We start from the raw sequence: 18,070 nt of genomic DNA, 5'->3' as shown, positions 1-18,070 counted from the left end.
GTGCCTGGCCAGCCTGGATGATGGGCTGATGGCTGTTTGCAGCTGGTCACACCCCCTTCAGGGTGGGGGTCCCGCTTAAATGCCTGCCCAGCCTGGATGACGGGCTGATGGCTGTTTGCAGCTGGTCACACCCCCTTCAGGGTGGGGGTCCCCACTGGGGTGCCTGGCCAGTCTGGGTGAGGGGCTGAGGGCCGTTTTCAGGCTGGCGGGCAACTGAACCTCCCAGCCTCTTTTTTTTCTTTTTTTTTATTCTGGGATTTATTTACCTTCTATAGCTGTCACTGGAGCTGAGAGCCCACTGGCTGAAAGCAGGTATCTGGGGTTTGTTTGGCTTCTATAATTGAAACATTGTTGCTTCTGGAGCTCAGAGCTGGGCCACGGCAGGCGGGGAACCTTGGCTTCCTCCATCACTGGAGCAAGCAAACCTCCTGTTTGCTTCAGCTGTGTGGCTGCCGGCGGCCATCTTTGTTGGCAGTTAATTTGCATATCCTGCTGATTAGCCAATGGGAAGCATAGCGGAGGTATGGTCAATTACCATGTTTGTCTATTATTAGATAGGATGTTTTGGGAAAGAGGGATGTAAGTTGTTTTGAAAGAATTTACATTAGCCACAGATAAGGGCAAGAGCGGGGTGAAGCAGCAGCAGTTGTAAGGATAGGTACTGTCTGCATGGAAGAACTATTTACTGTTTTAAACTAGTGGTGGCAACAATCCTAAAAGTTGATGCATAAACAGCATGCTGTGTTCTCTGGTGGTTGATACAGAAGTTGATTCAAAGCTCCAACCTACATTGAAGGATGAGAGTAGTCTTTTGTTTTTTGGCCCACAGCTGTTAAATGGTTAATTACTCATCTCTCTTTCCCTCTCCTGCTGTAATTTAATTTAGCACATCTTAGAATTGTTATCTTATCAGGCATTATATATAACTCCAGTTTATGTGTCACTTATTCTACTAAATGTTTTATATATGGATATGAATTCATTAAATTCTCATAGTATTATTTTCAATCCACTGTTTTACAAAGGAGGGAAAGTGCTAACTTCCCCCAAATTATACAGCTAGTAAATGGCAGAGCCAATCTTCAAACTCAGGCTCTAAACTTATAATGAACTTATAAAAACTTTTGGGCTTTTCTCATTAGCACTCTCAACCTCAGTACAAGAATAGTTACCATCAATGACCAGAGTTCATATAAATGAAATAGAGTTCTCCTGATTCTGTCCTAAGGGGAACAGAAGGTAGCCTTACTAGGTGTGTAGAGTCCCTAAGTGTATTTAAAAATCACAGTGTTGTAGGGCGTTCATTCCTAAGGGGTTTTGTTTAACCTTAAGCTTCAGAGCCAGCTCCTTAGGTAAATGCTAAAAATAATCCTGCCAATATCATAGGCCAAACAGGGAGAAGTAAGATTGGAATATTTTTCAAACTACGGGTCAATGATTTTTTTTTCCATTTTTAAAGTTACAACTAAATTCTTACATAAAATCAGCTTATCATTGAGGTATGCACTAGAGATTATGCTTTTCAAAATTCACTGAGAAGAAATGCCCTCCCCATTAGTGTTCTATATCTATCTTGATGAATTTAACATTTGGCTGTTCTCTGATACATGTACAGAGATGGGGTTAGTATTGACCCACAGAGCAAGGTTGTACAATTCCACAAATAACACCAGTTACTAACATGTGATCACATTGAGGTAATTATAATAGTGCAGCATTATCTAGTTTAATGTAATTTTGTAATGGAAACCAAGTATGCTGCTTCAAGTGTAGATTGTGTATTTTAAGATAAAATTGAACTTGTTCTACTAAGAACATCAATATATTTCAAAAATTGTTTTCTATTATAATGGCAAATTATAATCTTGACATCTGTAAATAGTTCAAATACTCACTTAGACATCTCTCAAAGGTATTGTGAGCTAAAACAATTCCATATTCACCTATATTCATTTTCTCTATTACAATTGAGGAAAATAGAATAAATATAGGAATATGTTTCTATAATTGATTTCCAAATTTTATAATGGTGTCTTCTTTAAAATAAAATATGGCCTTGGCCTGTTTGGCTCAGTGGATAGAGCGTAGGCCTACGGACTGAAGGGTCCCAGGTTCGATTCTGGCCAAGGTCACATGCCTGGGTTGCGGGCTCGATCCCCAGTAGGGGGTGTGCAGGAGGCAGCCGATCAATGATTCTCTCTCATCATTGATGTTTCTATTTCTCTCTTCCTCTTCCTTCCTCTCTGAAATCAATATAGAAATATATATTTTAAAAAATGAAATACGTTTTTTCTTAATTTATGTGACTAAAGGTCAAAAAAAAAATTTCCAGAAGTCTTAAAATGTTAAGGCAATATATTTAATTTTTCTATATGAAGTTTACGAGTGGATTGTCTTCTCTCCAAAGACAGATAGCTATAAAACAATATATATTTCATTAATATAATATAGTTAATGGTAGCATATGTTGATTATGACATTTGTTTACATCTAGACTTATTTTAGCAATTATCTGTTAATAAAACATCAATATTTTTAATTTTTGCAAGTTTTAAAACACTTTTTAGGGTGACTATAATAAAATATTACATACTAGGAACATTTTTCCACTGATTTTTAGGGAGAATGGAAGAGAGAGGAAAGACAGAGATGAACATCGATGTGAGAGAAATACATCGATTGGTAGCCTCCTGCAGGAGCCCTGACCAGGATCCTGGGCCAGGGAGGAGCCTGCAATCAATGTACATGCTTGACCAGAATCTAACCTGTGACCCTTTGGTTAGCAGGATGATGCTCTATCCACTGAGCCAAACTGGCTAGGGCTTTTTTTGTTGTTTGAAAGTTACTTTTACAAGTGTACACTTGTAATACAAAAGTAATCTTTATTATAGAATTAAGTATTAGAAATGTATATTCATAAAATTGTAGCTAGTATAAGAGAAATTTATAATTTTCAGTGTGTGACTAATTGCAATCAATTTATTCTTGCCACCTTTGCTTACTGAGAACTATGCACAAGGTGTATTATAAGCATTAGCAGTGTGGGATGGGAGAGCTGTGAACAAGATAAACTTGATTCCTGTCTTCATGGATGTTATAAACAAATGGGAAATCCAGACATTGAATACTTATCTGGGAGAGAAATGCAGTTTAGGAAAATATGCAGACTGCTTTGGATCACATGGCAACATTTTTTGAGGAAACATGGCTTACACTGAAATCTAAATGTTGAACAGATTTAGCTGAACAAAGGTTGTGACACAAGGGAAATATCTAATTTGGACAAAAGGAACTACATGTGGAAGTGCTTGTGAGGCTGAAACTAAGGAAGAAAGATCTAGTGTAGCTAGAATGTGCCAAGTCATTGCTGCAAACGGTCGTTCCAAAGGTCAAAATAAATCCACAAAAGGTTTTTTTTCTTAGATCTTTTTCAGAAAGAAAGAGTAGCCATTGATGTATTGTAAAACAAGGAAATAATGTAATTATATTTTTAATTTATAAATAACTGAGTTCAGTGGGGAGAAACTGAACTTTAGGGGGGCAAGAGTGGACGAAGAAAGTCAAATTTTTTAAGCTATTACACTGTGCAAATGAGACATAATGTTAACTTGGACTATAAATCCAGGAACACTAGAAGCAATATTAGAAAGCAATGTTGATTACCCACATGTACTTTGGAGGAAGAGAAATTAGAGTTTAAATTTTGATGTTGTCACTTAGTAGGTATGTATGTTTTAACATAGTTTTTTGGCTAAAATTTAAATTATTAATATCTAAATTACTATTAGTAGTATATACATCATATTGCTATTATGTGGATTAGGTTAGTTAATGCTTACAAAGTACTTGGTGTGTGGCCAAAGTTGTGTGAATACAAGCTACAAATTGGTCATTATAATAATACAAATCATGAGGCTTGATTAAGTAAATCTTGATTAAGGCAGAGAAGGGGGTCAATATTGATTCTACACCTTCAATATTGAGAGATTAAGTGAATGGTAGAGCCATTTAATGAAGACAAGTGCCTGGAGAAGGAGAAAAATATGCCAGGAGTATTAAGGAATAGGTTGATTTCAATTTTTAAAAATTATGTCTATCTCCTAGGCGTTCTAGTAAGGTTAAGTTAAAAAATGAAACATATATCATATCTTAACACCTACCAAGTATTAAATAACATTTACGTTTGTTTTGTTAATCTGTATTTCTCCTTTTTCAGATACTTTTTTCATCTCTCTTTTAATTAGAATCCTGTTCCATTCTGTCTGTTATCTCTCTCCCATATAACTTTAGCATAGTTTTCTTTAGATACTTGCTTACTTCTGCCTACAAATTGAAAACATAATTTGTCCTTGCAAAAACCATGAACATATCTCCCTTTATTATGGTGTTCAAAGGTCTTAAAGCCTGGTTGACACACATTAGGTTAAACTTCTCAACTATTCTATTAAATTATTTATTTCAATGCTCTGTTTTCATTCAACCTAATAATTTTGCAGATTTTCCTACTATTTCTTTTACTTATAATTAAAAAAACAAACAAACTAGTAATTCATGCTTATCCTATAAAATAAAAGCCTAATATGCTAAGTGTCCGGTCATCTGGTCATCCACTCAACCAATAAAAGCGTAATATACTAATGATATGCTAAGGCCACTCAAACTCTCGCTATGATGTGCACTGACCACAAGGGGGCAGAGAGTTGATCGGTTGACCAGTCGCTATGACGTGTACTGGCCATCAGGGAGCAGACACTCTGATCAGCAGGTGAGTTTTCTGCTGGTGTCTGGCTGATTGGGACTGAGCGAGACAGGCCGGACATGCCCTAGAGCCCTCCTACAGTCCCTCCCTGGCTGGCCAACCTCCCGTGTCCCTCCCAGGCCCTGATCGTGTACCAGTGGGGTACCTCATCCTGGCCTGTGCCCTCTTGCAATCTGGGACCTCTCAGGGGGTATTGGAGAGCCAGTTTCAGCTTGATCCTGCAGGCAAGGCCGAGGGACCCCACTGGTGCATGAATTCATGCACTGGGCCTCTAGTTTAATATAATGAGTTTAGTGTTCAATGATTTACTTACAAATTCAATTAATATTACTTATATTCCAAAACTAAAATTTTCTATTTTGTTACCTCTCATTGTATGTCACCAAGTCTCTGCTGTGACACTTCCTTTATTCATTCATGAATGTTCACATGCATTTAACTATTCATATGCCTGGTCCATGCCAGTTGTTTTATAAAGCATTAAAAACACAAGATTCATAAGTTTATTGCATAAATATGTATTGAACACCTACTTTGGGTGCATAAATATTTTAGGTTTTTGGAATGATTTAGTAAACCAAACCCTGTTAGAGTTGAGCTTACATTTTATTATAGGGAAGTTGAGGCAATTTACAAATAATAATTTTTAGAGTCTAAATGCTATGGAAATAGAGCAGTGAAAGGGAGGTTGAGGATACAGAGCTGGTGGGGTTATTTGAAATTTAAAGAGAACCCAAGGTAGCCCTTATTACTTTTAAAATTGAGCAAAGTCTTGAAAGAAAGTCAGGGTTTTTATTCAGAGATTATATGCAGGAAGATTATTCTAGACAAAAATTCTAAATAGGAACAATAAGGATACAAGTGCAACTAGAGTAGGAGAGAGGTAATGAGGAGTCAAGTGAGAAAGGGCCTTGTAGACTAAATATTTAGGGCATTTAGCATGAGTGAGTGAATGGGGAATGGGTATCATATATTTTGAGTGGAGAAGGGATCAGCAATTTTTTGTTGTTGTAAATGGTCCAATAATAAATATTTTTGGTACTTACAGGCTATATGTCTCTTTCATAACTGCTTATCTCTACAATCATGGTATAAAAGCAATGATAGAAAATATATAAATTAATAGGCGTGATTGTGCTTCAATAAAGCTTTATTTATTAAAAAAACATTAAAGTTTGGCCTCCAAGGTGTAGTTAGCCAATCCTACCTCTGGAGTAGAGACACAACATAATCAAATGTTTATTTTTAAAGAACTACTCTCAATACAATGTGGCGAAGAGAATTCAGAGGATCTGAGTGGAAGGACAACCTGTTAGAACACTATCTCTATAACCAACTTGAAATGGTATGATAGCAGTATTGATGGTAGAGAGTAACTGATTTCTACATATAATTGGAAGATAAAGTACATAGGAATTTCTGACTGGTTGGATGTAGGTTGGGAGGGAGAAAGGTCAGTTATTGATTCGTATAATTGGAAATTTAGAAATAGCATCAAATGAAGTAGGAAGAAACTAGGGTTAGAGTAGATTGAGAGATAAAAACAAAAGTTCCCTTTTGGACGTTATCAGTTTCAGGTGTTATTAGATGTCAAGAATGATGTCAAGTAGGCAATTAGGCATAAGAATCCGGACGTTAGGACAAAATCTCTTCCCAAAACAGAGCAATAAGTCTCTAGATTATGGGTTGTTTTTAAAGCCATAGAAGTGAATGTGATCACTTAGACATGAAAGTACATAGAGAAAAAAAAAAGGATCAGGGAGTAATGAATGTGACATGCCAAGGTACACATAAAGGGAAAGAGCTGAACTAACACAAAAAACATAGTAGGAAAGGCTGGTTTTATAAGAAGGCAACTAAGAGGATAAGGTTTTAACAATGCCAGGCAAAAAAAAAAAAAAAGAATTAAATGCTGACGGTATGTCGAATAAAAGAAAATCTGATATTTCACCACCAGATTAATAAATTTGGAAGTTATTGCTGACATCATTAAAAACAATTCCCTTAGATTGATGGTTGCAAATGTGTGTTTGGATGAATTTAAAGAAATTAAGGGATGAATGAAATTTGAGAAAGCATTCAGAACTCGTTCTTCAGGAATTTGATAGTCAAGGGAAAATATAAAGTAGAACTTTCAATATCAGGGAAAGTAGGGTCAAATGAGAGTTGCTCTTATTATTTAAATGGAAAAAAATAAAAACATGTTTCTGTGTCAATTAAAATTGTCAAGAAAATAGTCAAGAAAAGATAATAAAAATCATCTCTCATATGTTCTGAGAGAAGAAAGACTTGTTTGAATAATATCTTTCAAAAGACATAGGGGGAGATAAAATCCAGTCTAAACAGGAAGGATTGGCTTTTCCCACGAGCAAGGATTGTTTGCTTATAGCAGTGATTTTCAACCGGTGTGCAGGTGCACCACAAGAATTTTTAAAACATGCAATACCTGACTATTTAGTAAGGGGCACTGACCTCTTTTCCCTTAGATTGTCAAATTAAAAAATGACAACAGCCAACACAACAATAGCCATCTGGTGTGGGTTAATCAAAATTATAACTATTTTTTGTCAGATCAGCAAAATATATGTATTTTTATTTATGCTGCAGAATTTTAGTAATTTGTTCATGTGTGCCATGAAATGAAAAATGTTGAAAATCAATTACTTACAGAAATAGGCAGCAAGGAAGAATGAACAAAAGAGAAATAGGAGGACAAAAGTTATATCAAGAAATGAGTCTTGAAAGTAGGAAGAACAAATATGTTTTTCATTGCAGTATTTCTGAAAAGCATTATGCACTCAAGTTGATGTTTTCTATTTCCACCATCAACAAAACAATGTGCCACAAATGGGTTTCCAAAGCATGTAAAACAGATGTCAAGAAACCTTTCATCATCCAGAGACCGATAACATCAGGCATGACCCACCAAGGAAACTGTGGATTTGGAATCATCGGAACCCTCTAGGAAGTAATTGAAACATATCTTCAGTGATCAAAAGTTTTATGAAGAAAGGAACTTTGATGAATTGTCTGGCATTTAGGTTTCTTAATGACATTTTCTGTGTTTTATGCTATTTCCCCGTGGTTTTGTAGAAAGATGCATTTCTTCCATCTGTTATTTACCAGTAAACTGAAGAACACAAACAGAAAATTCAAGGAACATATTCACTGACTGACACTGGAGACGTTTTAAATGTATTGTCTGCAAGCATGCAAATCTATAGACTTCAAAGATTTGATTTAAAAATAGTAAGAAATTAAATGAGGTATAATATGTTTCTAGTTCAAGTGAAATAAATTACTCCTTATCTCTAAACTACTTTGATAATTTTAGTAGATATATATGGATGATCTTATATAAATTGAAATTAAAATATAAAAAATATATAACAAAATTGAAAAGTATAACCTTAATACTATTTAAAAATCACTGATAGTGAGAAAGTTAAAAATCTCAGGAAATTGTTTTATGCATATTAAAATTGACACATATGTATCCCATATATTAAATAGTTACATAATTATAATTATTTTAATATTTTTTTTTCACATTTATATTACCAATACAGTGGGGCCTTGACTTATGAGTTTAATTTGTTCCATGACGGAGCTCATAACTCAAATTACTCATATGTCAAATCAATTTGAGACACGTGATGCTGGGCTGATGTGGCGTTCACTGTGAGGTTCGCTGTGCCAACTAGCGGTGGGGTATCTGAAGCTGGCTCATAACCCGAATTTTAGCTTGCAACTCAAAGCAAAAAATCGGCCAAGAGTCAGCTCGTATCTCGAAAAACTTGTTAGTCGGGACACTCGTAAGTCAAGGCCCCACTGTATAGTATACCAGTGAAGAGCATAGACGGCATCTGATTTTGTGAATTTTACCTGTTTTGTGAACTAAATAAATTGCTTAAATCAAATTATTAGTGTGGTTTTTTTCCTTTGGAAAATTATACTTATAATAGACATTTTGTCATAAGGTTGTTTCTATAATTGAAATGAATTCATTTCTATACTACCCCTGCATATTGCTTGGAATACGGTGATTACCCAGGACAATTTTATTTCTGCTAGTAGTCACAATGTCACAGCAGTGGCAGTAGAAGAGGTTTTGTGCTAGTGTAGCAACATTACTACAAGTTATTTATAACATGCTTATAGACTAGTAAATTTCCCCGAAACTAATGTGTGTGTATATGTGTGTTAGAGCCATGTTTTTTTTATTACTGCAATTTTCACTTGTTTTAGCTTTCTATTGAATTTCTTCTTTTATTCAGTCTTCTATATTTAAATATTCATTGATTTCCCCATGATGCGCCAAAACATATATTAAATACCAGAAAAATAAAGATGAAAACATCAGCATGATTTCTATCATCATGGAATTTACATTATTAGAGAAGGAAGTGAGAAGAAATAGATTCATACTGTAAGGTTGCCATATGTTCTACAAAGGAAACAAAGGATGATGTGGTATTTTAAAACAATTGGGAATAGGGCAGGACCTAATCTGGAGATGTTGTTTAATCTGGGACCTGCAAGCTGAGAATGGACACTGGGGATGTTTTAAGCATAGAGGCTGAGCTGTGGTCCAATACAGACACAATAGTTATTGGCCTAAGGGGATAGTAATGCTGCTAGAGAGATAAAATTCATGTTACATTCTTCAGAGGTAGAAGATTAAAATTGGCATTTAATACATTGGAAGTCATACTGTAATTAAATGGTATTTGAAACATTTGAAATGGATTTTGGGGGAAAATATATTTGAGTACCCTAGGATAGAGCACTGATAAACTTCCACTTTTTGATATAAAACTGAGAGACTGGAAAAAAACAAACACCTGGTTAAGATAAGGCTGTGAAAATGCAGAACAAAGTCTAAATAGCTATTGTTTTGTGGAACGAAAGGTAGTTAAGACATATAAAAGGAGAGCATATTACTGTCTGAGAAATCCGAATTACAATCGTTAGTTTCCTGATGTATTTATGTATACTTAACAAAATGCTTCGTGTATACATATATCTAAGGTTTAAGAATAAGTAATTTACCTTTTACTATTTCTTTGATTAAAATTCACTGATTAAAATTATTTCCCACAAGTTGCTTATTTTCTCTGCCTTTTCCTTATAATCCTTATTCCTAACTTCAATAGTCACCCCCATTTAGATGGCTGCTTATTTCCTCTTTTCCTAGCTTGTTCTTAACTGACAAATTGGAATTTCCAACTGCCTGCCGGGTGTCTCTGACACATAAACACACATGAAAATAAAATGGTAAAAGTAATATACTACATCAGGCAGAGCTTGTAGCATAAGAACATGTTAACACGTTAGAAGTTTATCTAGCCCTGGCCAGGTTGCTTAGTTGGTTGGAGTGTTGTCCCAAACACCAAAAGATTGTGGACTTGCTCCCAGGTCAGTACCATACTGAAAGCAATCAATGGATGTTTCTCTCTCACATCAAGGTACTTAGGTCTCTCTCTCTCCCTTTTCCTCCCTCCCTCTCCCCCCTTCACCCCCCTTTCCTGTCTCTCTAAAATAAAAATACATATCCTCAGGTGAGGATTTTTTAAAAAAAAGTTTATCTAGATATTTAATTTTAAAGCACTCTTGGAAATCATTTTGAGCTCTCATGAGTTACTATGTTAAAATAGATAAATATTTTAACTGGTTAGCCTAGAGTAATCAATTCAATTTTGTGTCTTCTCTTTGGGTAATATTTATGTATAGATTTAGCATAAAGTATTTCTAAAAATCCTCTTTCTCCAGGCTCCTTAGCATATGCCTTTTGTTGGTGTTAGATGATATATCTGTCCACTCTATTCCCTCTGAATTTTCACTGCTAGTTGGTGTGCTTTTTACCTTAGTTATTCCTCATACACAACTACTTCCTGACTACAACAATGCATCTACTTGTTTCCATAACTTCATTTTCAAAAATCACTTCTCAGCAACCACTCTTTCATTTTATCTTTATTGTTAAAAGTATTACAGATGTCCCCTTTTTTGCCCATTGAACCATTATAGCCCACACCTATCCCCCCACCCAGGCCTTCACCACACTATTGTATGTGTCCATGGGTTATTCATATATACATACAAGTTCTTGGTTAATCTCTTCCCACCCCACTTTTCCTCTGAGATTCAAGTCTGTTCCATGCTTATATATCTTTGGTTCTATTTTATTCATCTGTTTATTTTGTTCTTTAGATTCCACATATGAGTGAGATCATGTGATACTTGTCTTTCTCTGACTGGCTTATTTCACTTAACATAATACTCTCCAGGTCCCTCCATGCTTTCTCAAAGGGTAAGCTATTCTTCTTTTTTACTGCTGGATAGTATTCCATGGTGTAAATGTACCACTGATTTTTTATCCTCTCATTTGTTGATGGGTACTTGGGCTATATCCAGATCTAAGCTATTATAAATTGTGCTGCTATGAACATAGGGGTGCATATATTCTTTCTGATGGGTGTTTCAGGTTTCTTAGGGTATATTCCTAGAAGTGGGATCACTGGGTCAAATGGCAGTTCCATTTTTAATTTTTTAAGGAAACTCCACACTATTTTTCATAATGGCTGCACCAGTCTGCATTCCAACAGCAGTGTACCAGGGTTCCCCTTTTTTCCATATCCTTACCAGCACTTGTCATTTGTTCTAGATCTGTTGATGGTAGCCATTCTGATAAGTGTAAGGTGAGACCTCATTGTCATTTTAATTTGCATCTCTTGGATTATTAGTGACTTTGAGCATTTTTTCATGTCTCTTGTCCATCTGTATGTCCACTTTGGAGAAATACCTATTTAAGTTATTTGGCTAATTTTTTAATTAGGTTGTTTGTCTTCCTTTTGCTCAATTGTATGAGTTCCTTATATATTTTGGATATTAACTCTTTATCAGATGTGTCATTACAAACTATGCTCTCCTATTCAGTGGACTCCCTTTAAATTTTGTTCATGGTTTCTTTTAATGTGCATAAGCTTTTTATTTTGACGTAGTCCCATTTGTTTATTTTCTCCTTAGGTTCCCTTGCCCTAGGAGACATATTTACAAACACATTGCTATCAGAGATGACAGATTTTGCTGCCTATGAGTTCTTCTAGGATTTTTAGGTTCTACAACTTACATTTAAATCTTTTATACATTTTGAGTTTATTATTGTGCATAGTGTAAGTTAGTGGTCTAGTTTCTTTCTTTTTTTTTTTTTTTGCATGTATCTGGTCCAACTTTCCCAATACCATTTATTGAAGAGACAGTCTTGACTCCATTGTATACTCATGCCTCCTTTGTCAAATATTACTTGAGCATTATGGCTTGGGTTGATTTCTTGGTTCTCTGTTCTTTTCCACTGATCAATATCCCTGTTTTTGTGCAAGTGCCAGGCTGTTTTGCATACAGTGGCTATGTAGTATAACTTGATATCTGGTATTGTGATCCCTTCAACTTTGTTCTTCTTTCTCAAGACTGCTGTGGCTATTTGGGGTCTTTTTTTAGTTTCATGTAAATTTTTGGAGTATTTGTTCTAGATCTGTGAAATGTGCCATTGGTATTTTAATAGGGAGTGCATTGAATCTGTAAATTGCCTAGGATGTTATGGACGTTTTAATGATATCAATTCTACCAATCCATGAACACAGTATATTCTTCCATTATTTTATATCTTCCTCCATCTCTTTTTACAACATTCTGTAGTTTTTATAGTACAAGTCTTTTACCTCCTTGGTTAAGTTTATTCATAAGTATCTTAATTTTTTGTTGCCATGGTAAATGAGATTGTTTAGTTTCTCTTTCTGACAGTTTATTATTGGTGTATAAAAATGCCATTGGTTTCTGGGTGTTAATTTTGTATCCTGCTACACTGCCAAATTCATTTATTGAATCTAGTAATTTTTTTTTGGTGGAGTCCTTAGGGTTTTCAATGTACAATATCATGTCATCTGTGAATAATGAGAGTTTTACTTCCTCCTTTACAGTTTGGATGCTTTTTATATTTTCTTCTTATCTGATCACTGTGACTTCCACTACTATGTTAAATAAAAGTGTTGTTAGGGGGAATTGTTTTAGTTTTTGCCATTAGGTATGATGTTGGCTGTAGGTTTGTCATATATGGCCTTTATTATGATGAATTATGATTCTTCTATTCCCACTTTGCTGAGAGTTTTTATCAAAAATGAGTGTTGGATTTTGACGAATGTTTTTTCTGCATTAGCAACCCCTCTTATTGGACAAACTGTCTTCCAAAGAAGCACTTTATTTTATTTTATTGAATTTATTAGAGTGACCTTGATTAATAAAATTATATAGGTATATATTCTATAATACATAATCTGTATATTGTATTGTGTGTTCACCATCCCAAGTCAAGTCTCCTTCTATCACTACTTATTTCCACTTTTCGCTCTTCTACACTCCCCATCCCCCTTTCACTCTGATAATCACTATACTGTTGTCTGTGTCTATGAAGTTTGTTTGTTTGTTTTGCTTAATCTCTTCACCTTTTTAACACAGCCCCCCTACACCCTTCTCCTCTGACAGCTATCAGTCTGTTCTTTCTACCTATGAGTCTGTTTCTATCTTGTTTGTTAGTTTATTGTGTTCCTTATATTTCTTATATAAGTGAAATCATATGGTACTTATCTTTCTCTGACTGGCTTATTTCACTTAGCATAATGCTTTCTCTCCAGGTTCATCCATGCTATCACAAAGGGTAACATTTCTTTCTTTATTTAAAGCTGAGTAGTATTCCATTTTGTAAAAGTCCTGGGCATCAGTAAATGTGTCCCCAGGTATTTATTGTGCAAACTGTTTGATATTTTTCACTTCTCTATTTCTCCATGTACTCATTCAGATATAAATTTCTATAAAGTGAGTGTATTGCCATTTAATTGAAAAATTCTTTTTTTAAAATTTACCTTTATTGTTGAAAGTATTACAGATGTCCTTCTATCTTCCTCCACTTACTCCCTCTACTCCACTTCCACCCCCCTCCCCAGGCAGTTTTATCAATGAATTTGGTGCCTGAAATTTTGATACTGTTCAGTTAATATTAAGTCACATTTAGTTAATATGATAGGAGGGTCAAAGTGATGAGTTCTGTTTTGGGTAAGTGAACTGTGCTTATGAAAATACCAGAGGCCTGGTGCATGAATTTGTGCACCAGTGGGGTTCCTCTGCCTGGCCTGCGAGACTGGGCCGAAACCAGCTCTCCAGCATCCCCAAGAGGTCCCGGAAACAGGCCTGCCAAAAGACCCCACCAATGCATGATCATGGCTGGGGAAAGACGTGGGAGGTGGCCAGCCGGGAAGGGACCACGGGAATGCTCCAGGGTGTGTCTGCCTGTCTCGCTCAATCCTGATCAGCTGGACCCCAGCAGCAAGGTAACCCCTGGTGGTCAGTGCACATCACAACGACTGGTCAACTGTCTGCCCCCTGGTGGTCATGCACATCATAGCGAGCAGCTGAGCTGCTTTAGCATATCATTAGCATATTAGGCTTTTATTATATAGGATGTGGGCTATCATTGAAAATGCTAATCTAAAATAAATAAAAAAAAGGCAGCAGCTGATGACCCAAATTTGGGCAAAATTCATATGAGGAAGACATTTTTAAGTTTTGGCAGTTTATGATAATATAAAGAAAGAAAAGAAAAGGAGTGAAAACAACACATTCAGATAATTTAAACCTATTAGACTGGGAATCATAAGCCCTGCAAGTATTTTAATAATTCATGTAGGAAATTGAGCAAAATATTCATTCTCTCTGAAGCAAAGTTTTCTCATTTGTTAAATAGGATTACTAATATTCGTTAGAAATTACATGGGAAACATACATATGATAAAATATATTAAAAAGTAACAGTCTAAATGTAGAACATTATTATTTTGTAATTCTTGAATTGAGAAGAGATGGGAAACAATATAAAAATGCACAGATATTATATTTTTTTCTATGTTACGCTCTACATTATTATTATTCAGGGTGGAATGCAGAGATAGGTAAGAAACAAAATATTTTCTAAGAAAAAAATTTAGGGATTGATGCTGTTTGAATGCCTTTCCCCAAGAAATATGTGAAGAAGTACATATAAAAGCTATCTTTGTAGAATATTGTTAGAATGTTGACATGAGAAAGATGATATGTTACATTAAAATAATTTTTTCAGTAACGGAGGTTTAGAGTCATAGTCAGATGAACAGGCAAAATAAAGTAAACTATTAGGGACGACAAAATAAAATAATCTTTTTTAATTGTCAAATTGGACAAGACTTCAAATGATAATGAATGCAATGCTATGATGAAACACATCCACTGTTCAAATATGGTTAAGGATCTATGCTATAAAGATAAAATACATACTGTTTTTTTTAAGACTAATATGTCTTTTGTTAAAATTATCTCATTTTTTATATTTATTACATTTGATGTGATAATATTTTAGACATATTAGTTTAAATAAAATGTATATTAAATTAATTTCACCTTTTTTACCTTTTAAAATATGGCTACTAGAAAAACGTATATTCACCTATGTGTCTGACTTTGTTTTGGACAGAGAATTAAATTTCCTCTACTTATCAATTTATGTTTTCACAAATAAATATTGAAAGTAATGATTTATGAATCAAATGAACGACTTTTATTTTAAGATTTAAATATCTCCCACCTCCCTATTACCTGATTAAATTTAGTAGTAAGTCAAAGAGTGACAACCACCATGGGGCATTGTCTGTCCCTTTTATTTACTTATCTGAACTAAGACATAGTTCAGATGAGAATGCTTGCGTGTGCTTCTTTTCTCAGAGTATGTTTACTCTCAAAAGAGTCTTTACTTAGTCAGCCAAGGAAAATAACAGATGCCACTACACCAGTTCTTTATTTCAGCTCAAGTAAGAATTTCTTGTTACTTGATTATCTGCATTTTTCATTTTCCACATGCATTTATGCATATGTGAGTTTTATGATAAGAACTTATCAATATGAATTTAAATTATTTTTTAAAATATATTTTATTGATTTTTTACAGAGAAGAAGGGAGAGGGATAGAGAGTTAGAAACATCGATGAGAGAGAAACATGGATCAGCTGCCTCCTGCACACTCCCTACCGGGCATGTGCCCGCAACCAAGGTACATGCCATTGACCGGAATCGAACCTGGGACCCCTGAGTCCGCAGGCCGATGCTCTATCCACTGAGCCAAACTGGTTAGAGCTGAATTTAAATTATTATTGAAAAAAATCAAACTGCTCTTTTGTTTTTCATAATGTGTTTTTAAATATTTATATATATGTGTGTGTGTGTATATATATATATGTATGTATGATAAGACAGTGCATATTATGGAGGTATTTTAGAGTATGTTTCAGTAGAATAACAACAATGTTGAACTACTTTAGTAGTCAAGTTTTTAGCTAAATATTATGCAAAGGGTTCATTATATTCCAAAAATAAAAATAAAATGTTGGAGTTGAAACAAAGAAACTGGATTCTTGGCTGGCTTACACCCCACATCCACTCAGCACTGAGACACATCTACAGAATGATAAATCACAGGGCATCTGTTCTTACTTTATGGGAAAATAAAATTACAAAGAAGTTGTGGAGTCAATGCAAATGCCCTTTGTTAAAAATTTTAAATGTATTTTATTATTTTTCAAATATAAGTTTACTGTATTGGTCAATTAAATGCAATTATATTGTGTCATTTTAAAAATAATTACTTATATTACTTTCTCCAACTCCACTAAACAAAAATGTATTATCCTGTATTATGACTGCTCTCAACTTTTAAATTATTTTTACTCTAACAGCTAACACTACTGCTTCCTGTATCACACTACTACTACTACTGCTACTATAATATTAACATTAATTTAGTCAAACGCAGATTTATTTTTCTTTTCTCTCATACAAACGTTTATACTATGAATTCAACCGTTGGTATTATTATTATTAGGGTTTTTAAATAATCTTTTTATCTCTCTCTTCCCAACCAGGAACATATGAGAATGTAAACACAATTACATTGATAAAAGCATTCTGGATTTAAAAGAAGATAGTTGAATTAATCTACAGTCAGCCTCAAAGAATAAATAAAAAACTTAGAAACATACAGATTAAAAAATATGATAGGAATTTAGCAGCTTCATCTTTCAGTCTACAAACAAACCAAAAACTAAAACTAAAATTTTAGAACTTTTATCATCTTTTTACTTAAAATTACTTAAGGATAACATTAAAACTTCTGATTGGGAATGTCACTAAAATAAACAAATAGTAATGCTATTGCATATGTTTTCTAGGGAGTGAATTATCATTATTAATTAGGGACATTAGGATATTGTGAAGTAGCATTAATTTAAAAGCTGTTTTGTTGTTGCTTTTTCTCCCTTTGCAAGGATATTTGTTACTTATTTCTTGGTCTTCTTATAATAACTCAGGGCAACGGATATTTATATTATTTTTTAATTTTCCATTTTATTTTTAGAATCTATGCTTTCATCTTTTCTTGTTTTATCACCAAGTATGACTATGTTTAATTTTAGTATTGAATTTATTCTGAGACACAATCCATTACATGAAATAGTTTTACACTGAATATGATTATTCCAGAGACCAATGTATAATCTTCAACTCTATCTTTATTTCCCTGGAAGTTAAAATTGCAATGGAGAATTATGTTTTATAATATGCAGAAAGACACATGGAATTCTTATTAGATTTGTCACCAAAGAGGCCTTTGTATTGAATGAGCTATCTAAATCAGCTTTTCCATCAATTCTGAAGATATTTGTAGTCAAAAGTAATGAGTGTCTCAGCTGCAATTTCTTATAGCTCAAAGTAATATATTAGAAAATCAAAGTAAAAGTGCAATGAATAAAATCTGCACTGAACTTTAGATAGCAGTATTGCTAAGGCAATTACATCAAGTTACAATGACCATTTTGATGTTATTAGCAATTGTTGATTTAATTTTGCTAAAAGTTGTCCCATGTTTTCAATAATATATATTAATATATAGGTCAAATATTAACATTTAATATAGATTTATTTATTGGAAGATATAAAATGGAGATGACTAAAACGTGTAATAGTAGTTCAAAGGAGTCTGTTAAATGGAGTAGGTCAAAATGTGTCTGGTTATTTATTTCAGCTTAATAAAAAAACAGAGTAACTGTTGTTCAGAAATAAGAAACTGATTATCAGCTTTCAGTATGAATAATGAGTCTCCAGTTAAAGACACACTTTCTACAAAAGATAGGAAGAGAGATGCAAGGTATTACATAGATATAAAAATTAGCTCCATTA

The sequence above is a fragment of the Myotis brandtii genome, unplaced genomic scaffold (genome assembly GCF_000412655.1).
Source record: "Myotis brandtii unplaced genomic scaffold, ASM41265v1 scaffold1104, whole genome shotgun sequence".
Taxonomy (NCBI): domain Eukaryota; kingdom Metazoa; phylum Chordata; class Mammalia; order Chiroptera; family Vespertilionidae; genus Myotis; species Myotis brandtii.
The sequence above is the reverse complement of the archived record's forward strand: the minus strand, read 5'-3'. Positions refer to the sequence as shown.